The sequence below is a fragment of the Gallus gallus genome, chromosome 10 (genome assembly GCF_016699485.2).
Source record: "Gallus gallus isolate bGalGal1 chromosome 10, bGalGal1.mat.broiler.GRCg7b, whole genome shotgun sequence".
In the NCBI taxonomy this organism is placed as follows: Eukaryota; Metazoa; Chordata; class Aves; order Galliformes; family Phasianidae; genus Gallus; species Gallus gallus.
In genome coordinates, this window is record NC_052541.1 from 4,456,051 (window position 1) to 4,472,216 (window position 16,166).

Below are 16,166 nucleotides of genomic sequence, written 5' to 3' on the forward strand. Positions count from 1 at the left end.
AGATAAGAAGATCTCACTTAAAGCTACGCCCTGCAGGTTTCTTGAGACCACATCCACTTCAAACTCACAGAAATACAAGCATTAACAGTATCTGCTGTGTAGAATTCCCTCGGGTATTTGAAGTAGAAAAAAAATGAGGAAACTGCTGATATTAGAGTACATCTTAAAACATCACTGACCTCATTTAATGCAACATTACAGCTCATTGGACCAAGCAGTCTGGGCAACAGCAAGATTCAAGAAACAAAATGAGGGCTTCTTATATCTCTCATGAATTTCAGATCATTTTAGAAAAGAAGAAAAAGAAGCAGGGCCATACTAATGTCAGACTAACTTCTCGAGACAGAAAAGATGATAGAGTTACTAATTTACCATTTGCCTTTACTGTATGTTTCTTCTCCAGCAGTTTCTGAGCCTCTGCTCTATGCTGGCACCCATAAATGTTTTGTATACCTGTGACTGATAAATGTAACAGACCTCTGCTCTGGACATGTGAGTGGGAAGCAGGCAGCCAGGCTCCCCATCAGTGTGTATGAAACTAGACAATTCATGATTTATGCTGCTGCTGAAGAGACTGAGGCACCAGTGCATTGTCATGATTAATTTAACAAAGCTTACTTAGAAATGACACCAGAAAAGATAACTAATGGCATGTTGTTTCACTCTTAAAAGTAATATGCATTTACAAGGAAGAATGGGGAAATGGAAGCCTGCTTTCCTGTGGTAGTCTGACAGACAAAATGAGAGGTGGCATATTTCTGACTTTTCCCTGCTGGAGGAAGCTTCACTCTGCGAAGGAGAGGGGAACAGCTTCACCTCATGCAAGATCAGTCATTGAACTTCAGTGTAATGCTTATGAAAGTAGCTCATTCACGGGTCTGCAGTGGTTACAGGCATTGCCTAGCGAGGCTGCCAGTCACACCGTGCTTATTTGGGATGTTATGGAGTTAACCACTCTATGAGACCTGAACAGCAGTGCCCTTCCTCCATGTGCACCGTGGCCAAATGCACTGAAGAACATTTTGTGAAAGCATCTCTATGTGTCTCTCAGCCACTGAACTCCATGAACTGCTGACATTTCTCGGGGCAGCTCTGACTTACCAAACAGGTTCTTGAGGGAAGGACGGCAAAACAGTGAGGTTCAGCAGCCTCACGGTTAACATACTTCCCAGACTGCATCAAAACTGTCAAACCATCAGACCTGCCACGTCAACAAATGAACTTGATATAAAACTGCTTTTAGCCCGTAATTTAATGTTTTTGTGAGGGAAATTGCCAAATCCTCATTTCACATAAACAGATATATGAGTCATTACAGTGAGTGTGTTTATTGTACACGGCACTTCTTTCCAAAACACATATGTTTAAACAGATGGCTTATGTTGACTATTAATGCAGTTCCTGCAATTAAGTTCAGACTGAACAAAGTAGGCAGAGACTGACATTCTATTGACATCAAAGCCTGTGTATTGCATCTTCTTCTTATGAATGTTCAAATTCAGAGCAGCTACTACAGCCTCACTGAAATGTCAACTGCGATAAGTCACGATGTAAATGAAGAGGAGAGATAAGGTAGCTGGCATCTTGCTAATTTACTTTTTGACTGGGATTTACTATATGCATATTTATGCTGTTACGTTTTAATGGTGAAAGTCCACGTTTGAGCAAATTACTGTAAATAAACATAGATAGCAGTTAGATTCAGCTTGTCTCTCCATCTCTGTAGCTGTCATGGGCTCAAAGCACGTGCAAACTAGTTTCTACCATACAGGGAGCCCAGCAGCAGGGTGATGGTGTGCTCTTCTTGTGCTACCAGCAGAAGTAGCCAAATGGCCCATGAACAGTTATGGTCATGCAGACAAAACTGCTGTGCCAGAAACAGAAATGGCCACACCTGGTCAACTCCAAGGCTCTTCTATCACAGTATTGTGTTGATGTAGCATACTGCAATAGGGGCTGGCTAAGAAGGAATGTGAGAGCAGCTCACGTGATGTGGCACAGATTACACAGACTGCTCCAGGGCTTCCTGACCTGCAGCCAGTTTCCTTGTGTTTAACAGTGCCTAACAGGTTTCTCCTCTGAATTTGTTGCAGGGCTTTTGGAATTGAAGTAAACATTCAGTATTCAAAGTTCCCTGTAGCAAAATGTCTCATGGAAAAAGTGCCTCACTTTCATTTGAGCTTCCTATTAACATTATTTGATGATCTGCAGGTCCTGCACTAGAAGAAACAGTGAACAATTGTTCCTTATTCACTGTCTTCTGTGATTTTTAAAAGTGTATTCTATCATCTGTTGTTTTTTCCAGGCTGAGGAGTTCTATACTATTTTTGGTGTGGAAGGAGTTGCATACCTATCTTTATCATATCTTCTCTATTACCTCATGAGTATTCTTTACATATCTATCTCATTATTTTCAGATAAACTTGTGCAGCAGGTAGTGCCATGGCCCTGCAGTTGAAGTCTCATGGCTATGTTTCAATGAATGAAGTCTCCAGCCCCATGTTGCCTGTTTGGGAGTTGCTGTTTGTAGCTTCTGGAATGACCTATGAGAACAGGTATGGCTAGGCTTAATGTAAAGTGAAGTGGCTGTCTAAAACAGCTCAACAAGCATTTCATATCTATTAGGTGCTGCTTACCTTTTCCTCCTTCCTTGGTACTCTCTTTCATCTGCTGTTTGTATTCTTCTTCATTTAAATTTCGTAGTGGAAAAAAACAGCAGCATGCATTTCATATATGTCTTTGGATATAGCTGCTTTTAAACGCCTTTTATATTTAGTAGTCACTTTCTAAACTGGCACGCATGGGAACAGCTTTGTTACAGCACAAAGCTGGGTAGTAGTTAGGTTACTTTGTCCTCTGCTCCAGCAGAGCCTGTGACACAAGTTCTTGGAAGATCTCCAAGTGTCACTGCATGATGCTGGACAAGGCTGAAGCTGAAGCAGAACAAAGTCCCTTTTATTGCCCAAGTCTGGCACATCTTCAGTGTTACAGGGCTGGTGCTGCTCAGTGGAACAGTACCTCCCTGCTGAAATACCACCAGCTGTTGGAGAAGAGAGATCATTTTCAGTCACACTAATGCAAATGGCCAGAGAGCCATATTCAACAATCTAATTAAGGCTGAACAAGGGGAGAAACTTGATACCTTACAACCTAAAAAACAACTCCTGGTCCCTTCTTCTGTGGTCATTGCTGGAAATAAAACAATACAAAACAAAAAACTAAAAAAACCCAACACAGACAAAAACCATAACCCACAGCATTTCTGGGAAAGACCCAGGAGAGCTATTTCAGGAACAACACACAATACTTAAATTTCTTCCAGTTTGTTTGTGATCAGCTTTAACAGAATTCACAAAACAGAATAAAAGGGAAAAACACATCTCCCATTACACAAATGCAAGCTTTCATTTCAGTTTTATATACAATAATAAATGTTAACTTCATGGAGTTACTTCAGCACTCTATGGTAGTATTAGGAAAAAACACCAAACCAAATCAAAACAACTTTGCAAAATACCTTTCAGTGAAATGGCCTGAATGTAGTAGATTTAGTCTCTAAAAAGCTCTATTTAGTGTTTTAGTCGACACAAAGCTTCATGAAGGAAATCTCAGACCCAAAAGGAAGAACAGCCTAGATGCTTTTCCAGTAAGCGGTAACTACAGCAACCACCAGGCATGGCTATTAGCTTTCTACAGAAAGAGAGAAGTAAACTTAAGTCATTCTGCAGCTTGATTAAATATTTGTGAAGCTCATTTAATGTCCTTTCACCAAGTGAACGTATAATGCTCTAAACAGTCATCATTATAATGCATAAATATAACCTAGGAAAACAGATTCTTTTTATATCTTTGCTTGAAAAATGGCTTCAGAGCTGTAAAGGTAATGTACTGATACCAGAAACATTAGGAAGCTGATTACAAGTGTATCTCATAACACCGGTTATTCGCGTTGCTTGACGTTTCCTGTCATCAGAGCTGGATTTCAGTCATTTGTAACTTTGCCAATTTCTAAGTGTTTGGCCTCAAGTTTTCTAGCCTGAATGCCAACCTCAAGGCTGCATTTTAGCAAGAAACATTGATCAAGAGGCACAGCCATCTCTAAGGATCAAGTTTAAGAATAAGATCTTGGTTTTTAACTCTTATCTCCAAGGGCTTGGGAAAATGATTCAAACACAGCATTGCTGTAACAGGGTTTTGTAACAGGGTTAGACCCCTTGATGTTCTCATGAAAGCTAGAAAGCCTTGATAAATTGTAATTTGCATATGATCCATGCAGGCGTTCATCTTCTTTGCTAAAATGTCAGTATTCCTTGTCTGATTTGTGCATGTCTGATAGAATTAAATTTTCTTATTTTTGATAAAGCTGCATATGAGAGAGCCACGATTCAGCTCATGGATACAAGTAGAGTCAGACATTCCACAACAAAGCAGAGCTGGCCCCAGCACAGTGCTTGTCTTTTCATAGCTTGCACTGATCCTCCTGCTAGAATAGAATGGATTTGGAAGAAGGAGGAGTGAAGGCTGAGGGAAGGGAAGCAAGCTGATAGTCTTGGGGAAGTGGTGGGATATGACAGCCCCTGCAGGAGTTGTTGATGACATTGGCATGATGATGGTGGCTTGGGGGACCAGCAGAGCTGGCCAAGGAGTCAGCAGCTCAAAGACTGCACTCAGAGAAGACAAAACATATGAGGAGCAGAGCAGAGAGACAAACTGAGAGAAGAATCAAAGTGAGAGAGATGTGGGAGGGTCCACAGCAGCAGTGGTCCAGGCAGGGGAACAAACAGAATAGTTTGTTGGAAAAATATTGGAAGTTTTTCAAGCAGCAAAAACAGTTTACTAGTTTTGAGGATAAAATATTCCAAGTCAATACATACATATTTTTTAATGTGTATTTTCTGAAAGTTAAGTTCTAAAACAAGCTATTTCAAATGAATAATATTAACTATAGCATGATTTCATCCATACTAGGATGCATCCAGGTCTTTCCTGGGACATAAGTTTCCCACATGATTTCTGAAGATTTTTGGTGTTAGCAATGAATACATCAGGTAACACACTCATTTAAAAATTTCTTAAATCCAAATTATGGACAAAAGTGAAGGAAAAATGATTCAATTATGGCTGCTAGCAGTTCTTGAATTTTATCTCCTATGTTAAACAAATGATATGGTTGTGCCACTGCCCTCATTTTAGATTCCTGTCTCTAAGCCTATTGGCATTTCCTCATGCAATGAAAAGGTAAAACTAATTTACTGAGAGATTATAGAGCAGTAATTTCTGTTGGTTTAGGCAATGATTCAGCTTCTGTCTGACATGAAACATCAATCCTTATTTCCCTTTGGCTTGTGGATAGATGTGGCAAACTTTTCACAGCTACACCAGTAAGTTAAGGAGCCTTATAAATGAAAGCAAGCTTGTAACCACCGATTACACCTCAGAATGGCTGCTATCAGTTTAACCTTGTGGCTGCTGACCATCAGTAGGATTCATATACTGTGCTTCCATATCTCGTGCTTCCAACTATGAGGAGAGGGTAACTTGCTGGCACAGTGACCTTGGTAAAGTGGTAGGCCATAAAGCTTGATATTCAGATGTAAACAGATGTGAATGGTAACAAATTGGTGTTTTTGCTTTCCCTTTTTTTCCCCTTCAACATTTAATATAAGTGAACAGCTTTTTTTTTTTTTCATTGAGAGGCAAATTGTCTGAATGTCACAAAGCACCAACAGTTTTCTTCTTTGCTTTCATGTTGAATATGAACTGTCATTCAGAGAAATATCATCAGGTAGTCTCTCCATGCTGGTGCTTTTGGCACACTGGTGGTATCCTCCTCTTTCTGTGCCATTTGGCTTGGACAACTTTTACCACACACGGACAAGCTATAAGCAGCATATATACACCTCCAAGGTACAAAGCAATTATTTGTTGCCTTATGCACAAAGACGATAGGCTGGACTAACAAGTTCTCAGACAAAGGAAGCAGGCAGGGAAGGGCAGGGGGACTGTGGACTTCCCTTGTTCCCTGGCAGAGGCACACCCTGAGATTTGCTGAGTTGCCACCCTCAATTCCTTATTTTTTCTTCAGGGCTCCACACATTTCCAGGTAAGTGATTTTCCTCCTGCATCAATGACCTGCTGACTTAACCCATTTCAACACTAACAGTCAATAGCAAAAAAAATCCCACTGCATTGCTAATACATTCAGAAATACCAGACATAGAAATTTGCAACTCAGCTGTCGAGTAGTCCCACTTTTTAGATTTTTTGGACTTGACCTACTATAAAGTTTGCTTAGAGCCTTAGTCTTTGAATGAATATGTTCCTTTATCTTCAGCCACAGTCAGCCTCTGACAGCTGACAGCACTGGCCTCACTAGCTCTTCTCCCTCCATAGCACTTGTGACAGCTATGAAGAAAAGCTGTGTCTTTATCACCCTTCAATTCGCTAGGCTACTCAAGTCAAGCTCTTTTACTCTTCTCCTGTAGAATATGCACTTACCTGTTCTCTGATCATGCAAGCAGATAAGTTTGAATTTATCTTTTCCTGACAAGGAGTGATTTTTTTCTAATAAAGGCCTTTGTTTTTAAAGCCCTAATTTGTGTTACATGAGGGACCTATAAAGGGCTATTAAATATGAAGGCATAATCTAGTTCTGTGTGCTTTTTCTGATTTTATTATTTTAAATACAAAGGTAAATATTAACATCACAGAAGCACATTACATAGGCTCAACTACTGAACATTATAATGAAACCAAAATGGCAATTGAGATTAGATCAGTGTGTTACCAATTATATTGGCTTAGTTCATCAGTTTATGAAATCATAAAGTTAGTACAGTGTGTAATCAAAGTGTGTGTCCAACAAAGAGAAGAGCTCTTTGAAAGCTATGTGTTAATTTTGCAGCATATTACAGAAAGAGAAGTTATGTTCTTATGGTAAAGATCTATCTGTAATGGAAGACTTTAGCTACCTGGAGCTGACCAGACCCAGGATTCACAGAGCAAAAGACACTGCCTGGAAGAGAAGATCTATTTAGCTCATCTTGAGGAACTGCAGAGATTGTAATGCTGTAGCAAAAATTCATTGGTATGCTTCATGTTTTTAGAAGTATCTCATAAGTTAAAAAATGTATTTATATACACTTCAATAGCATTAATTATGAAAAATAAAAATAGAAAAAATTTAGTTTCCCAGTCACAACCTTACAACCTCATTTGTAATTGAGCTGACGGATGCAGTTATTAATTATAATATGCTTTTATCCTTTCCTGAGTACACTAATTCCCAGAAATATCGTAAGTTCTGCTTCTGCACACAGTTTAGCTACCCAGTAAACACACCCATCTGCTCAGTGTTTTTCTTCCTGCATAACTATTACCTCAGTGGTACAAGCAGCTGACTGAGGGCATCAGGCAAGAAATACATCTGCTCTTACAGACTGTCTTATTATAATGAAATTGGAAATCAGGTGATGTTAGTTCTACCAGATGATATCTATGTTGACAAACGTCAGTCAGAGTTCAGGGATCCAGGTGACAGGAAGCTTCAGTGCCTACTACCTTTACTATCTAAGTGCCAAGGAACCTTTTTTTCTACTTCTGGACAGCTCTACCTTGAAGACTGTTTCAATTTAAAACAGTAGTTCTCTAAACTGTATACATCTAAAGTAGGTAAATCCGATGTGGTTATGGGTAAAACTATCATGTTCTGTAAACAGGACTTAACGTATTTAAATATTTTTCTTGTTCTCGAGAGAAGTAGCATCATCTTCAGGCTTGATTATTTTAATGGCAGAGAAAAACACACAGTGTTGACATGAAGTTTAGGATAATGTAAGAAACTTTCTAAACTCTGGTGGGTTTCCTCTCGTAACAAAGACAAATTTCAGATGTAGGATGCTAGCAAAATTCATAAAAGCTATGTATACCATTGCCTGCTCTGTACTTCACACATTAAATCTCAGACTCTCATTTTTCCCCTGAGAAATTTCTGATAGCAGTTAGCAGTTTGAGAGGCCCCACAGACTCTATAGGGAATAAACTTCACTGCAAATTAAACAAATTCAAAGCCACAGTTATGGCCTGTATGTTACTCTTGTGTCGTTATGCCAGAACAAGATCCGTTAGTTGCCGTAAGGGCAAGTGCTCCTATCATACTTCTCATAAAGTGAAAGTGGATAAAGTACAGACTGTGCGTATTACATGGCCAATCACATGCTACTTACATGTGGCCAGCTCCTTGATTCTAATTAGAGTTCACTGCCTCCTGAAGGTGTTTGCCAGCTCATGAGCTCAACCTTGCCAAAAGGCTGCGTTTTCATGCCGACTCCAGCTATTCTGTGGGAAAGTACAAGCAAATAAAAAAATTAGTTCAGTTCAGAGGATCAGAAGATGTCTGCCACGTTTGTCAGTCCTTAGTATTTACAGTCGGGACTGGCTGTTCTACACTTACTAGTTGCTTCCCACTTAAAGGGAAATATGTTTTTAGAACAACTCAGTGTCTAATTTAAATCCAGTGTAGATTTAGTTTGTGCATTTTAAAGGAGAGAAATTATTTATTAAAAAAGTTGAAATTATAGTGATTGACTAATTCTCAGAGTTGCAGGAGAAATAAATGTTTATTGTTGGGCAAAATACATAGATATCTAACTAGGGCATAACTTGGTATTGTATGAAGGTGAATGAGAGTTGAACAAATGCAATACGGAGAGGCAGACAAGATATTAGTGTGTGACACTACTCCTTCAGAGGTTTCAACCTAGAGGAAAAATATTCAGTTTGGTATTTTAAATGACTTTTAAACTGAGATGTCAATAGTGAAATAGTGAAAGAAAATAGTTTGAATATGAGAAGCTTCTAATCCAGCTATGGAATCCAGATGGACCCTGCACCTCTGAAGATAATTCATCCACTAGGATTTTGTATAAAGTGTAAGACAAAAAAAATCTGTAAGTCAGGAGATTTGCCATTCAAATAGACTACATCATCACACCGATATCTATAGACTCCAGCAGCACAGCATGCAAGTGCTTCATTCATATGTGTGTTTAATATTTAACAGAGTGCTTCTTTGTTATAGTAACAACAGGAAAAAGTACACATGGTTTGCTGCTGTCAGGAAGAAAAAAAAAAAAGATGTAGAAGCACAACAAGCAGAAGCTGTTAATTCCTTTCTCATAGGCCAAGTACAACCTTTCACCTAAAAAAAAAAAATACCTGCAAAAGTTGATATTTTGTAACTTTTTATGTTATTATTAAAAAGCTTTTACTTACTTTTGATAAGGGACAGCTTAAAATATGTACAACAACTTACAATACAATTCTTATCCGTAAGAAGTCACGTATGCTGACTGTTCAGGGGGTTAATGGTTTCATGAGAAAAGCAAACTTATAAAGTAAGGCTGAATCTATTAATAGCCTGGTTACTGACTGCTGGTGCTTAGGGCTGTGGAATATATGGTAGAAGAAAAGTGTGTTTTTCCTAATATTTCCTACAAATAATTAACAATTATTCCACTCTATTCCAGGCTGCCTCTACTGCTTCCTAAGTAGGATGCAGGAGGCTATGCAGCAATTAGCTAAACAGTTAGGAAGATATACAGCTAGAATACAGCTAGATCTGTCAAAAATAAACTTGAATTATATGCTGCCGAAGAACTTGGTTCTTTGCTATTTTGTTTCTCTTCTGATGGAAAGCTTTTTATCTGTATCATAACGAAGGACAAGGAAAAGGAAAGGGCACTAATTTGTAGAAGTGTAATAAAGAAGGAGCCACTCTGCTGAGAGAGACAAAGGAAGGGAACAGAGCAGGTGATTTCCTTGTGCTACCGCTGGCCCTGGTGATGAGGTTTGATGAAGGCACATAATAAAGAAGGAACATGACAGCTCACTTTCTTCGTGACAGGGGACTGATTCCAGTGGTTAATGTGGGAAAGCAGAGGCTGCTGTGTGCCTTTATTTGGTCTCTTTGGGACCACTGAAGCATAGATCTGGGAGATTCTGTCTTTTGGGATGCTATTCTTTCTTATAGCAATCACCGTGATCAGTGATGAGCACTGAGGTTTGCACTGGTGTATTTAACTGCATCAAATGCATCATTTAAATCTTCTTAAATTAGTTCTATTGAATTCTTCTGGTTTGTGGAGCTAGTTAAGAAAGATAGCAACTGGTATGACGAGATATTCTTTTGATAAATCTATGCGGCAAATTATTTCAGTCTGGTGACTCAGGATTAACTTCTTTGGATATTTACATTGAATCTGCTGCCTAATCTCCTCCCTAGCTCCCATTCACTCAGTTGCTAAAATTTTCCATAGAGCAGAGTTCAATTCTGCAGGCGTTATATCTGATCATATCACTCGTACTGTTGCATTTTGGTACTGCAGTGGTTCTGAGATACACATTTGAACTGACAGTGTAACTAAAAATCATTGCTACGGGATTTATACTTTCGTGTGCTGGGTCTTTCAATACTCTGTTAAGGTGGTAACAAGGAATAGCTCAAATCTCAGCTTTTCCTAAAAGCTGCCATTTCTATTTCTCTGTACTTTTTGCCTCCCATACTTCAGCATTCTCCTGCCTATCACCGTCCTTACCAAAAACTGAAGTGAAGCATTCCAGTGAAGTTTGGCCTGTATTTACATTGCCACAATCACTTCTGTATGTGATCACCCACCACTCCAGTCCCTGTACACTCTTTTAAAAAAGTTAGCTCTATGGAGTTTCAGCTACTGTACAAGGGGCGCTCAGAAAGTAGTGCCTCCTATTTTATTATGTTGGCCCTGACATCAGAGGCAGATGTTGGTGTACTTACAGTACTTACACATTCCCACAAATATTCTGTTACATTTTGTTGCTGTGACAGATGGCAGCAAAGGAGCAGTCTGACAGAATGGCATCTGACATGGAAGTGCGGATGAAACAAAAGGGTGGAACGGAACTCCTTCACATGGAAAAAAAAGTGAAGCTGTTGACATGCTTCTTGAAAAATAGTTGAAAAATAGTGTTTTGTAGCTGAGAATTTGCTCCACCAAGTAGTGTTACTGTGCTCTTTGCATCTATTGTTGTTTCCATGGAAATAAAATAGGAGGCACTACTTTCAGCGTGACCTGCGTAGTTCAGATTATGATGTCTGACAGTTCTTGCATAGTGAAATGTTTCCTCTCCCAGCCACAGGACAAGGAAACAGGATTCTTCCTTCAGTCACATTACACTGGCACGTGACAATCACACTGCAGCTACAGATCTCTGGATGAGGTCACTGAACAGTCTGATGAAAGGTGAAGGCTGTGCTAACAGTATCAGCAGAGATACAATAAACTGCAAGCTTTTGGGGAGCAAAAGACAAAGTAAAGCTGGTCCTTTATCTGGAGTGTGACAGCTTCATGAGTTTTTAATCTTATCGACTATTCTTGGCTTCTACAGCAAAACCATCTTATAGAATAGCGTCTATCTGCAACTGGGATTTGTTACAATGTTCATAGTCTATTATAACAGAATTTACTGATTCCATGACCTCATAAAACAGAAAAAAAAAAAAAAAAAAACAGTGATTCTAATTTGGTTTTAGTTTAGTTCTCAGATGTCAACCTTGAGTGCTCAGGCACTCAAAAGCATTGCACAAATTTTCATGTGGGATGTGATTTCAAGTGATTTCATTAACAATTCCATCTGCCAGACAATCCCTGTCAAAAATGAAATCAACGGTACCATTTCACACACCATTTTGTGATCTTTCATTTAAGGATGCTCTTATATTCTATGGGAAAACGAAAAGTCATGTTAGCTTAAAGTCATGACACTTGACCCACCTGCCCTGCTTTCACTTTTGGCAGAGTTAAATTACAGCACTGAATTCAAAACTTTGGATTTAGCACAGTCTAAGGGCTAAACGTGACTAACAGTACTATAGTTAATGACAGGATTCCTCCTTTGCTGCACCAGTGCCTCAGTCTGTTCAAACGACTGATGTAGCAAGTCATCTATGTTGAAATCCACATTTTTTGCAGTTTTCTAGTTGTGTTTTTCTTGTCTTTTCTGTCAAAGGAACAACTGATATGGAGACCTTCTTCCTTGTCATACTAAGATTGTACACGTAGCCCCATTTACAGATACAGTGTTAGTTCTTACCATGTGGTATCTATGCAGTATTTGTTCTTTTGTAAACACATGAAAGCTATGAAGTTTTGAGTCTTGGCTTTGTATGAAGTACAGTCCGTAGGAATGCCATTTTTTTAATGCAGATTTATCTGAAAACTTATTCACAGTCGAAGTGAGGCTTGTCCTGGAGAATAATGGGAAAAGGTGAATATCTATTTATTCAGAAACAGAGGTGACATCTTATATAGAGGAATAAATCCAACCATTGTGTTAGAATTTAGACAATGTATCTAGTCTAAATTATCCGGAGAAACAAAAATGGAGTTTCTCTAGATGGGTGAAGTTATGTTTATTAATAAAGACAAACTTTTTCCCTTTGTAAAATGGCTATGCCTTAGTGTAGCAGATGAAGTTAATGCTGTCTTCATATACTGACACACTTTCACTTACTTACCAACTAGTTCTTATATTTTTATGCCTAGATAACCTTTTATACTTCATTATTCTGTCACAGAGAGAGAAAAAGACACAGTGAAACAGTATCAGTATGGGTTCTCCAAGGCTCTCCATTGAGAACTGACAGACTCCAGCTGTCACAAGGGAAAGAAAAAGCAGATTACTGCTATATGTTGACATCTCCTTAGTGTTTCAGTAATCTAAATATATCCAAATAAATTGATTTAGTGATTTGAGATAATGTATTTGAGATAAGTACTGCAAAAATTCCCAATACTGATCTCAGGGTATTACTACTTAACAGTTTTATGTAGTTTATACAAGGCAATTTGGTGGTTTTCATCCTTCATTTTACTAGTTGATGTAGAAGTGCTAAGACATCTTTTGTTTTCCCTTATTTTCTGTAAAGGCATTCACAATGAACAAAATCTCCTGTGCACTACTTGGAAGAAAAACTAAAAACAATGAAAAATAAAGTTAGAATAAAAATAAAAAACAAAAACCCAGCAACAACATAAAATAGTATTAATTCCACAGCATTATTATTATTATTGTTATTACTATTTTTAGAAAAAGAAGGATGGCAAAATTATCAATACTGACTTGTTGCATCCCTTAAGTCTAAAATCTATGTCTTAAATATAAAGTTACATCTTCTGAGAATGTTACAATAAAACATGACTTAACAGGATTTTCTCAGCATCTAAAAGGAGTGAAAAACCTCTCCGAATTTGAGTAGATAGAGAACAGGGTGCTCAGCAAGGTTGCGGTGTAACCATTTTTGGACATTTTCAAAACTTGTATGGACAAGGCTCTTGGCAACCTGATCTAACTCATCACAAAGTCCTCTAATCCCTGGAGGCTTTGTGATGAGGAGAGCTGATGCTACATTACTTGGCTGATTTCCCAACTGCTAACAGGCATGCACTCTGTTTAGTGAGGTATAGTGGATAAAATTTGCCATCTGTTCACTTGCCAACAGTCAGATGGTAGGAACTGGAGATTTTGTAATATTAATGCAGTAAAAGATGAGAAGAAAGCTGGGTTATTAAGTGATCAATCCATGTACCCACCTCAAATTAGCATTATGCTGTGACTATTATTTATTTATGTGTGCAAGATTGCACAACAGGCAACACCAAACAAATATTTGTTGTTACAACGTGTATTTCTATTCATAAAACTAAAGGTTTAAACTGATACTTTCAGTGCAGATTTCCTACTCTTTCAGGCTTTGTTCTTCAGGAAGTTCTACCCGGGGGACCTGAGCAAATATTGCCATATAAATAGCAAAACACAACATTAAGCGTTACAGTGCTGTGTTTATGGTTCCTTTTTGGGAAATAATGAAGTGCTATCATAGTACACAAGGAGCATGTTTTTGAGGACTTTCAGCTGAGTTAAACTACTGACTCTATGCATAGTTATCAAAGCAATAATGCCTATTCAATGTTGGTATTTAGAAAAAAAGGGGCAGAACGCATATGTTCTTCCTTGCAGTGAATGAACATTACCTGCGCATTCAGTGAATGGTAAGCAAATACCAATGTTTCTCTTCTGAATCTGTTATTCCACAAATCTCAGTGCTTAAAAGAAACTGCGCCTATGTCTACAGTACAATAAAATATCTACGTAAACTGCCTTCTTCGGAGTTTGTCCATTCATAATTCCATTCTGTATTCATTTTATTTTGTTTTTGAAATATATGTAGATTATACTGAAACAAGATACCCGTCACAGACTTGGCTTTCTGGGAGTTCTGTTCCAGGTGAAATCACGTTATTTTGTGAGCAATTTTTGATCCACTAGGCCACATATTTGTGTTTGTTAGGAAAGCATATTTGTAAACGAGAACACAAATTTCATTTACTCAACTACATGCTATAACAAGATGATTTTCAGAAATCATTTTGGTTAATTAGAAAATGATTTGACCACATAAAATCTGTTTTCACCTGTTATCCAACAATTTATAGTTGTGATAAACTGATCTCTGCAGAATTTGCTGTGCAGAAATCAATGCAGCTGTTATAAGAAGCAAAGAAAATGGATTTATCATCCTGTTTATATTACGTAATTGCTATAGAGAACATTTAGTGCCATTGATTTGCACAATTACTCTTAAATTTATATACACTAAGAGGATGAGCTGTCACTGATTACCTATTGCTCAAAGCTCAGTTATTCAGCCGTGGTTTGTATATACAAAGTACAATAAGCAAAGGTCTTTTAAAGTTTTATTGTAATAATCACAAATGAAAGTTTGTTACCAATCAAAACGGCAGCAGAATCTCTGCACACAATTTCCTACCTTGTTTTCTTGCACTGATGCTTCCCAAGGATACAAATGGCTTTGAGCAGACAGCACTGCATGGAAGAAGTAAAAAAATAAATTATTGTCACCTTCTGTCGTTGCTATAAATTAAATAATTAGAATTTTTTCTTCCTGTCTGAAGCTGAACAGAGCATAAAACGAGAATGTGGTACTTGAATGCCATCCTCTAGTGAAAAATCTCATCTGTTACACTAATCATGTCAGAGATCATGTGTTTAGTGTGAAGGTCCTTCGAATCACCTCTGGGTTGACACAGGTAGAATTCTTTGAAAGAGCAAAAATGGCACTAATGACTCAACATAAAACCAACTTATCCACATACAGGCATACCAGCCTTGCAAAAGGCCCGGAACGCAGCATGCACAGATGATTTTGATCAATACAGTGACTATTAATAAAGCATCTGACAGTTCTTGTCCAAGAACTGCCACAGTATGTGTGAGGGAAAATGCATCCAGTGAGCTCTTGGTGCTCACCAGCGGGTGCCCACAGAAGGGTATACAAGGGTGAAGCTTCCCACTGATGAACCTTTCCACAATTTCCATGTGTCTCCAGCATTCTGCCATACAACTTCCCCTACCCAATCACACGCACCGCTGTGTTTAACAACCACTGCAGATCTGAACTTTGGTCTTAGTGGTGTAATGTTCTTCCTCACACTTTAAACATTGAAAAACGCTTGTGAAAAAGTTAGGCATACATATTCCTAGCAACGTACAAATGTGGCACGCGTTGAGGTGCAGCACTAAATAAGGAATCTTCTTGTGCTGTTGCCTGCTCTGGGCTGGCTGTACGTGTTACTAAACCAATTTATCAGCTCCATACATACGGGGGGTGCCCTCGTGCTCGTGCCTCCCACACAAAGGAGATAACCCCACTCAGCCCTTTGGATTCACCTCCGCTACGGCAGAGGGAGCCTGCAGGCCTCGGACATGGTTATAACAGCACCGAGGGGTAACAGCCGCTGATAGACCTTTATCGGTTCACAAAAATCCGCTCCTTTAGCGGATTAGGTGGTTTCTTAACACCGCCTTGCACTCGGCTCCACAACGTTTTTATTAGCTTTATGAAGCATGTAGCTGCCTCCCTCACCGATCGTCTCCAAGTTGTCTTATTTTCATGTATTTTTGAGGCCTGAGCATTGCCAGTACTCATTTCCCCTCTCTCGTTCTCCTTTTCTGCCAGTTTTCACGTCACTTGGGCGGCTGGATGAACACGAATGCTCTTCCGTGCACCCTAATTACTGTCAGCTGTCACCGCTGCGAGGCGACCCTCG